The sequence below is a fragment of the Etheostoma spectabile genome, chromosome 19 (genome assembly GCF_008692095.1).
Source record: "Etheostoma spectabile isolate EspeVRDwgs_2016 chromosome 19, UIUC_Espe_1.0, whole genome shotgun sequence".
In the NCBI taxonomy this organism is placed as follows: domain Eukaryota; kingdom Metazoa; phylum Chordata; class Actinopteri; order Perciformes; family Percidae; genus Etheostoma; species Etheostoma spectabile.
In genome coordinates, this window is record NC_045751.1 from 2,253,055 (window position 1) to 2,262,863 (window position 9,809).

General features: G+C 42.9%; 1 protein-coding gene across 43 annotated transcripts in view; it reads right to left on the minus strand.

The window, feature by feature from the left end:
• Nucleotides 1-9,809, minus strand: part of LOC116669415 (receptor-type tyrosine-protein phosphatase delta) — a 370,303-nt gene that overhangs the window by 220,154 nt on the left and 140,340 nt on the right. For all 43 annotated transcript variants that reach the window (XM_032499288.1, XM_032499284.1, XM_032499283.1 and 40 more), the window contains exon 5: nt 562-634. The gene's annotated coding sequence lies outside the window, so the exon portion shown is untranslated. The remainder of the gene's footprint in view (nt 1-561; nt 635-9,809) is intronic.

The following is a 9,809-nucleotide window of genomic DNA, read 5'->3' on the forward strand; positions in this document are numbered from 1 at the left end:
AAAAAAAAGCCGCAGCAGTAGAGAATCCTGTACTCCAGAGGGCACCATTAGCATGCTTAATGTGTATCACTATGCCATACAGAGACATACCCGGGATTTTTCAGTCAAGAACAGTAACCAAACAACTGATCTGTAAATTTCTATGAGAAATATTCTGGTCACTACAATCCATTGTATAATTTTGTTAACAAAGCTAGAGGAGAAGGAATTTACTTTTCAATTTGTTGAAGGACAAGCGTGGTTCCAAAAAAAGGAAATCCAACTTTGTTTTCCATGTACAGTAAGAGTATTATTTCATATCAAATAATAAAAGTCAAGCAGTCAAGAAACCAAAGTGACAGAACAATATTTCATGTGTTCTTTCCGTACAGTCATCTATACTAACAACGTTAGTTGTTTGACCCTTGATATGATTTCAATGGGTTGACTTTATTATCTTAATTTATTGTGGGCGCATTGGCATTTGAACATTGAAAACATCATTTTGGTCATCAGTGATTGACATAGATGGAGTGCTTCAGTGAAAAATACAATTTCAAGGAAGGTTTTCTTGGATCTTACCCGTTTGGAATAATGCTTTGCGATCGCTGCCTCGGACCAGAGTGATGAAAGAAGAGAACTCCTCAGAATCTCCCTGGAGGGAAAGAAAGAAAGGGGTCACGGTGTGTCATGCTTTAGTGTATTGCATCATTGTCGATTCACGGCTAAACACTTAGTTCATTGTGCTGTTAGTTGCGTACGTAATCACATGTTGAGACCTAGGGGCTGCTGACATACCCTTCAGCCACTACGCGTTGCTGTGTTATCAGTTTAGTCCTATTAGGGTTCGTCGACATGCGTCATGTACTTTGAGGAGGTGATTTCCCTTTGTGCATAATGAAAGCTGCTAAAAATAGACTCCTGCATAAGCGCTGACAATGCCTCCACCACGTACTGAAGACAGGGTAGCAGGATATTTGGATATGTCTGCTTGTAAGTAATACTTTCTGACAGTGACTCTCATGTCCCCTTAGCTGTGTGCAAGAAAGCATGGATATTTGCCTGACATACACGCACACACACACATTAATACACAGTAATAACCATACAGTGCACATATATGTAACCTTAATTGATTTTGTCAACGGCTGGGTTTAGATTGATGACTAGAATATAATAGGGTGGCAAGGCACCCTAAATGATGTCCAAGGAGCATAGAGGTCCTCCTCATTCTTGAAAACACACAGACACGCTTTGTCAGACACACAAACATCAATAGTAACAGCGTCTCATGTTTACCTTATGAATTTCAAGACCAGAGCTGGGCTCAGTAACGGAAGAGGGACACATGCTTGGACTACCCTCAGACGTCACAGCGTCGCCTGTGATTGACAGATCTCTGCCTCAGTTTGTCTTGCATTACAATGACACTGATAATTGGATGTTGGACATCATTGCACACACTTCCTCTCCTATCAGCTGCCTCAATGCAGTGTTTTGCGTCTTCAAAGCGCCGCAAAATGTGAATCTAGCTTGGCTTTTTGCATTTGTAATCCTGCTTCACATTTTCTTTTTTCTACTTTGCCGACGCACTTGGTATGCAAAAATCATATGTTTACTTTCAAGATCAAAGTTTCTTTCTCCCTCCCCTTCTTCATTTTCCCCATCTAAAAATGGACTTCTTTCATTATGCAAGCCAACAAAAAGCAGCGTCTGCTCATGTAGCCCATTTCAAGCATACTGATTAATTAGCTTGTGTAATTAGCTTAATGATTTAGAGAAACATGACCATGGCCACCAAAGAAGCTATGCTAATGGACCCTGTCTTTGGCAATTAAAATGCCCATAACTTAACAATAGTGGCTTAAAAGTCCAGCTATCCGCTGCGAAAAAAAGTAGGTGGTGCATTAATCAACATACAATCATATTAGCTGGTGTTGTGTTAACAAACACTCTTGTACTTGTGAGAGTGTGTTGAGATGTTATGTCTTTGTATTGAATACTATTTTCCAGAAGTGCAGACCCCACTGGAAGACTGAGCTAATGAAGTGTTCTCATTTCTCACGATTAACTTTAGCGTTTGCGGCACACTTAGTGCACTTAGACCTCAAATTACACTTGAAATGTGATGTAAGATGCTGAAAAAGTGAAACCTGCGTTTAGTGGCACAAGGAGAAAAGTTATATTCCATCTTTGTTATTGTGCCATTCTATATATCGTATGTCTACCAGTTATGTTAAGTCCTCCTCTATGTGTGCACACACTGTAAAGTGCATGAGTTAGGACATTCAGTTATGGACTTTACAGTTTCCATTAAATATGAGCCAAACCAGACAGTATCTCTGCTCTCTGACGGTAGCATCAGCATTCCTGGCTGCACTTCAGACATAAATCGCCAGTTTATGACCTTCCCCTCAACAGTAACCAACAGAGACACCGGCTCGACTCATAAAACCACCAGAATGTTGAGGGTGAGGTGAAGATATTACTTATCCATACACAACTTCTAAAACGCCAGTCAAGTGGGAGCAGTTTGACAAAATGCAATCCTTATTTATTGTCAGTGTTGGGAGATCACACCCAGTCATTAATGACTAGTAATTTACAGCACACTTTGCTGCTGACAAAGTATAGGGATTATGGCGTCGTTGTTCTTGTAAAAACGGGACAGAAAATGGACTGCGGTATGGAGGGTTAGTTCACTTGTTCACATTGCAAGAACACTGTAAAATCAGCCTCAGGCCTGGGACTAAAAGTGGCAATAGAAATGTCAACTTAAATACTGTCCAGATACAAATAGAGGCTGGTATTGAACACTAAATCCTAGTTGGGGAAGCACTTCAGTGGTCCATTGCCTACACAATACTGTGACAACAAAATAAAGAGTACTTAACTGGAATGTCAATCACGTATTTTCTGCCTTATTACAAGCATCATAAAAGATTCTTTATGACAAAAACATGAAAGTCAATTCAATATTTCATTAAGACAAAAACAGCCAAGTAGTTACACAGCAGGCAGACGCAAGGGAACATTAGCATTGATTCAGAGTCATGTTTCGGGCCATTAGCCATGGTGCTAGCCTGCCTTTGCTATGCTACTTCTTTCAACTGTTGCAACCTATCTCTAGTTACAAGTTACTTAACTCATTTGATTTATAAGAATCAAGCAACGCTGCTGTATGATTCCAAAAAAACTAATGTCATTTGCTGCAATTGTTTCAGCAGTTCCAACAGATTGCATCCGCCATCTCACTGAAAGCCTCTTTAATGAAATGCAAAGGCAAATTTGTCATTAGGCTTCACAGCACACCCAAACACAGTAATTGCCACGCAGGCTTGATAACAGTCTGTTTGTGTCTGTGTGTGCATGTTTCCAGCAGGTGCGCTGCTCTATGCTTGTGTGAGCTGAACATCACAGTCCCGAGTTTGACACCATTGTGTCAAAAACTCTGTGCTCAGCTCGTCAGCTCTGGTGCGCTGTGCCCAAAACAAGCCAGCTAAAAATGAGCACTTGGGAAGTGATCTGCATTTCGTTTCCATCTCTCTATCTCTCTCTGTACCAACAGCTGCCTCAGTGGCACAGGGTAGCGTCACTGTCAGACGTAGATGGAATTAGTTAAATAGTACATCATATGTCTATTCAGAATTGGCGTCATGCATCCCAAAAAAGATATGCTTTGACTGGGAGGTGGTTTGATATTTGAGACACATTTGCATAGGTTTGCAGTTGTCAGGCCTGTGTTGACGGGATATTACATTTGCTATGTGAGCTGTCTCAGTGAGAAATGTTCGCATCCAAACACTCAACGATGCATCTTTTACTTATGAGTTATGTGCATATTTGGCATGATAAATACACATGTTAGCGCTTTATTGCTAAAACTGGCCATTGGTGTCCCTCATGTCCTCAATGTAATTGCTTATTCTTTTAGAAAATAGCCAGACTTTTGTCTTAGTCTAAGTAAACTGAATTTTCTTGCATCTTTCTCTCAGAATGAAGACTTTGGACGGCTGCTGCTGCTGTTGGTGAAGAATCTGTGAGTAGAGACATCTGTGTATGGTTTTCTGTCATGCTGGAAACTTCCCATCATGCTGAAACAGCTCCTCGCCAACGGCTATCATAATCGGCTCAGCGTGCATAATGTTAATCGTTCAAATATCTCATCAACACAACAGGATGAGCATGCCGTCAGTGCAAAGCGGGGAGCGAGTGACATAATGTGTGGTAGACCGAAAGCGAGAGGTTTGTGTGTGTGTGTGTGTGTGTGTGGGGGGGGGGGATTTGGTGGTGAAGGATGAAGAGACAAAGAGGGTGAAAGATCAGATGAGATAATGAAACTGAGAATGAAACAGGAAGGTGCACACCAAAGAACGGGAAGAAGGAAAACACATTAAGGCAAAGTGGGAGAATTGCACGAAGAGAAGGAGAGAGCAAGGAAAGGAGGGCAGCTCCTCTTAGGAAACTCTATGCCACTGTATTCTGTCCCTTTTTCCAGTCAGCTTTGGAGGAAGATGATAGCATTGATCATCTTCTTAAAAGACCGCTTTTCCTGTCACCGTATCACCTCACGTCATTAAGATGACTGGTTGAGTTGCCTTAAAAGGTTTCTCTCATGCCTGGCAAAGACAAGCTGTTGGATCGCCTTCCACATTCTTGCCTCCCTTTATTTTGGCGAGACTGCTGACAGACCTAAGAATGGCTAAGTGTCCGTCATATTGATTTCCAGCCATCTGCTGTTATTAGATCAGATTTAATGAAAGAGGGGCAAAGTCAGGGAAAGAAATCAACTCAAAATTGTGTTGAAATGTGACCCATCCAAACGCAGTAGGCACGTTCACACGGACTGAGATTGTGTTGTAAAATGTTATTGTTAACACATGTTCATCAATCCAAACCGGGTAATTTCATCACATTCATCGCCTGCAGGACAGATTGTCAATTGTCCTGATACATTACTTCTTCTTGTTGAGGCTCCCTAAGGAGTTCCCGTCTCAAATCTCATGCGATCACTGAAGTAAATAAAGTTTGTTCTCCGTATCGCTCACATTTTCCTCCTCTATAAATCCACTTGTCGCCACGTAAATCTTTGGGAAGTTAGGCCGCCTTGTGCCTCTGCTTATTAGCTAGCCAAGGATCAATTTATCACCTTTGAGGACAAAGAATGGAGGCGCTTGGGGATTCTCTCTATCCCTTTGATTTATAGAGTTGGAGGAGAGGCAGGGCATTTTTGGGTCATGCAAATTCTTCTCGGCACAAGTCCCTGCCCCTCCTGCCTGCCCCTCCCGCCTGCCCCTCCCGCCTGCCCCTCCCGCCTCCTCTTTGTGCTGAATTAATTTCTTTGCCAGTGAGAGGAAGAGCGGAAGTTGTAAGTAAATCAGTATGCGTGAGAAGGTTAAGCATGTTCAAGTAAGTGTTAATGATGGCGCTGCGTGAATACAAGGACCATGTATCAGAGGGAATGAGCCACTTTCAGTGATGGCTGAAAGAAGGCTGTTTTGGATTATTGGACTTGAATCCACAGCACAGACCTTTCACGCAATTCTAAGCCTCCACCACTAGTCTGTGCTATTGGTCTAGCACATTGTCCCTCCGCTCTTGTGACCCATTTTCTCCCTGTGAAAGGCTGCAGGAGCTGTGGCTGCCCCACCTTACCTGCACTAAGTGGCTACCTCGTCTTGGCAGATGAACTACAGTGCCAGGCTGCTGCTCTACAACTCCCTCATTTGTAATTGTCCTCATGTAAATGATGGGCTGGGGATTGGGGGGGAAAGGGGCTTGTGGGAAATGTATTTCTTGTGATGTATAAGTGGCTCCAGTGAGGTTGACGGAGTGTTGCTGGCTTTGCATAGCAGTTACAAGGCAGGTTTGAAACATTGCATCACATATTGGTTTGGTATACAAGTGTGAATCCAGTGTGACTCAATCTTTTATCATCAAAAACTTTAAAAACATTATATGGGAAGAGGAGGCTCTGTTTTGAAGTTACAAAAAGCACTTTTATGTCAGAACACTGACTTGGCTGTGTGTGTGTATACATAAGCTATGAGTGTGTTTTTAGACAACGGACAGAAATACATGTATAGACACTTAGAAGTCGCTCTGTGTCTGGCAGCTTTTCCAGATATTACACATTTGAATCCGACAAGAACCTTCTGCATCACATGGACTTTTTAAATCAACCCATCCCGTTTCCATCTCTGTGTGCGTCTTAACTACAAAGTAGTGTGCAGGCACCAGTTCACAACTCACTCGCCACTGTCTTGGCTCTCGTCCACGCTCATCCCTCCTCATAACAAATGAGCCACTACCGGCCAGCAGATTCCTCCAACGCCTACCAGTACCACCACATCTTTGTCATCATCCCTCTCCATTGCTCTCCCTCTCACGTTCTCTCCCTTTTCCTTCGTCTACCTTTTTTAGCCAAACTATAGCTTTTTTTGTGGCACAGAGCATAAGACACTCCGTTTGCTGAGTGGGCAACGGGGAGCGGAGGAGGAAAGAAGAGAAATAGAAAGAAAAGACGCAGAAGGAGGAGGGAGGAAGAGAGTTATCTAACAGGATTAAAGGAGAACAACGGAATGGAAAGCACTTAAAATACTTGACATGAGCCCTTTTGCAAAACGGAGGGGATGAGTAACAATGGCTGAATCACTCTTGAGGCTCCCTGTCTCAATACACTATGCTCTCTCCTTCTTCCTCTCTCTCTCTCTCTCTCTCCCTCCCTCTATTACCACTTACTGTGCGTCTCTCCTTCTATAGTCCCCCTTTCCGTCTCATTTTGACTTGCCGTCCCGGGGACTTGATGGATCTCTGAGGAGTCATGATAATAACTTGAGAGAGAGACTGGATTTAATTAACCAATGGAAGAAAAGGTATTTAATTCAGATAAAATGACCGGCATATACTGTATGCCTTGGGTAGATTTTGTCAGATTGAGGGCGAGGGAAATCAGGAGGGAGGATGGTTGAAGATGAGTAGATGAGGAGGTGCAAAGGTTTCAGAATGGGATCTGGTGAGACAGTTTGGAACAAAGAAAGAATGGATAATAGGCAGATGTAGAGGACGACTGAAAGAAAGAAAATAGAGGTTTGGTTAAAAGGCAGAATAATCCAGGGTATAGTGCATGGCTGGGTGACTAGATGATGAAGTATGTCCTGTCAAGAACAGGGCACAATAGAACGACTGCTTGGCCCACTTCTGTCCCAAACCAGGGGGGAAAGAGCAGATACAAGGATTTTACAGCAAGGCCAAACAAATTTCTTAGTTACTTCTACCGGTCTGTTACACACAAGTGTGTGTTTATTGAGATGTAAACAGCAAATAGGAACAAATAGCCTCCCCCCCCCCCATACACACACACACTCCCACCATACGAGAATCAGAAAGGTGGAACAACATGACAAATTTCCTCTGGGCGGATCGAACTTCCGGGAGAGAATAGCACTTCAAACGATCGGCGTGCCTTGCCAGCTTCCCTGCTCGTCTGACTCACGAAGATAGCCGCCGTCTGGCAGCTCGGCCCAAAACACACACACACACACACACACACACATACACACATACACACAAATGCACTCCTTTGCACACAGGTGTGGGAGCACACAGGATTTTGCATAAGTACACACAAACCCTCTTCTACTGTACTCCTCTAACATCCTATCTAACACTGAATAATCCTCCATATTTTGTAACAGAAGATGCGGATGCAGAAGATCTTTTTGTCCAAAACGACCTAACAAACCGCCTACATTTTGAGCAGATTTTAATGCAGTAAACTAATGTGTTTACACTTGCTATAAAAAGACTCCACTTGGCTCATACTATCTGGGGATGAGGTCTCTGGAGTTGCTGCTGCCTCTCTTTTTATATCACATAACAAACATGTGACGGCAGTAGGAGAGAAAGTCTTCACCCTTTGTAAATAGGGCACCATTTAAATATTTTACTCATGGCTTGAGCTTATTGAGCATTCATTTCTTTATGAGTTATTGCTGCTTTCGGAAATGAAAACATACATATGAAAACATACAAATAAATAGGACTGCGAGTGTATGCACACACAGCCTATTCTGTCCTTCTTTCTTAACAGGAGATATTGCATCCTTAATGGTTATGTAAGGGAAATTGTAATTATAGTAAGATCCTGGCAGTATGCACTAAATAATTGTGACTTCACCGCCTGGTAGACCTGCACGATTAAGCGTTATATAATCGCAATCTCGGTTGACGATTTAATTTTTAACTTCAATTTATTTTAATTTTTTTAAACGACTTTGATTCTCATTTCATTTTACGAGCCGACTGCTTCACAAACGCTACTTCTTTCTTCTGTGAGTTTTAAACATAGACTGGATAAAATAGGTCTTCAAGCGCTCCCAAGTGCTGCGATGCTCTCCCTTCTCTTCATTGAAGCCTCTATGTGTACAGGCCTGTGGTGATGCACAGTGTGCTATAGGTGCCAAAAGAAATCTATGTTTGGTACTGCCAATTTTTTTTTTTTTTTGTCAGGGTCCATGTGTGCAATAAACTTTACAAAAAAAAAAAATCGTAATTCATATTTTTGCCCGAATTGTGCAGACCTACTGCCTGAGACCGGCCTAGGAGAGATTTCCCTTTTGGTGCTAACTCTCCAAAGAGAAGTCTTTGGAGGAGGAGCTTCTGGGATATGAAAGTTGAAAGATAAAGGCTTGGTTACACTGGGGATCTGCGAGTGCCTCAATGTTTAGCTCTATTCCATGACAAGAATCATTAGGCTTGGAAAAAAAACCTGATGGCATAACTCCAAGGCATAATCACTTGTTTACAATGTCAGGGGAGGGTGGGAGAGGATGGAAGCAGACGGAACCAACGCTTCACAGACGGAGGGTTTAAAGAATAAAACCTCAGGGTGACCAGACGGTGCTCTGACATACTCTGACTCTTCGCTGACACACTCCTGATGTGTGGCAGCGAGTGACAGGTAGGAAAAGCAGGGAGAGAAGGAAAGGATGGAGGGCAGAGAGGATGGATCGAGGAATAAAATAAGTGGTTGAGGGAAGAATTAAAAAAAAGGCGTGAGACTAAAGTAGAACAAGAAACAGAAAATGCACAGATAGCCTGAGAGCTCCTTTAAGTTAACTCAAGTGCCCTTCAGCAAGGCACTCCGACTGCTCCAATGAAGCTCTTCGATGGCAAACAAAAGTGTGGCAGGCAGCTCCCAGGTGCAAAGCTGTGAATGAGTATGACCTTTTCTCACTCTGCAACTACTCCCCAAGGCTGTTCCTGTAAATAAGAATGTGTTCTTAGTCAATATGCCTCGTTTAATAAAGGATTACACTTTAAAGAGAGCAATGCAGAGAGAAAGAAAGAGAAAGGAGAGCAATGGAGTGCAGCAAAATCCACTTAAAGGATAAGGGAATAGAGAAATTGACAAATTCCATGAAGTTGTTTTAGCTTGAGATACAGTAGGCGACATTTCCATTCAGGAAGGTCAAAGACATTGTGCGTCCCGTGATTGCAGCTGATCTGAGACCTGTGACGGAGTGAGGCACATCACCATACACCTCGCAATGGCTGTCAGAATACTAAAGAGAAAGTCACGTCACTGTAGGAAAAGAGACAGTGAAAGGGCGAAAGGGCGGGGATGAGAGACAAAGCGTTGCAAGGCAGCGCGGCAACGGAGGACAGAATATTAAATAGTGGCGTGTAAACTGAAATGTGTACAGCAACACAGCCGGAGAAGGAGAGGCAGTCAGAAAGAAGAAGAAGAAGTGGAGTGGTGAATGAATATTAGGAAGAGGGCTTATTAACCTGGTGTTGATATGGATGAGGGCGGAAAGAGGGAGGAC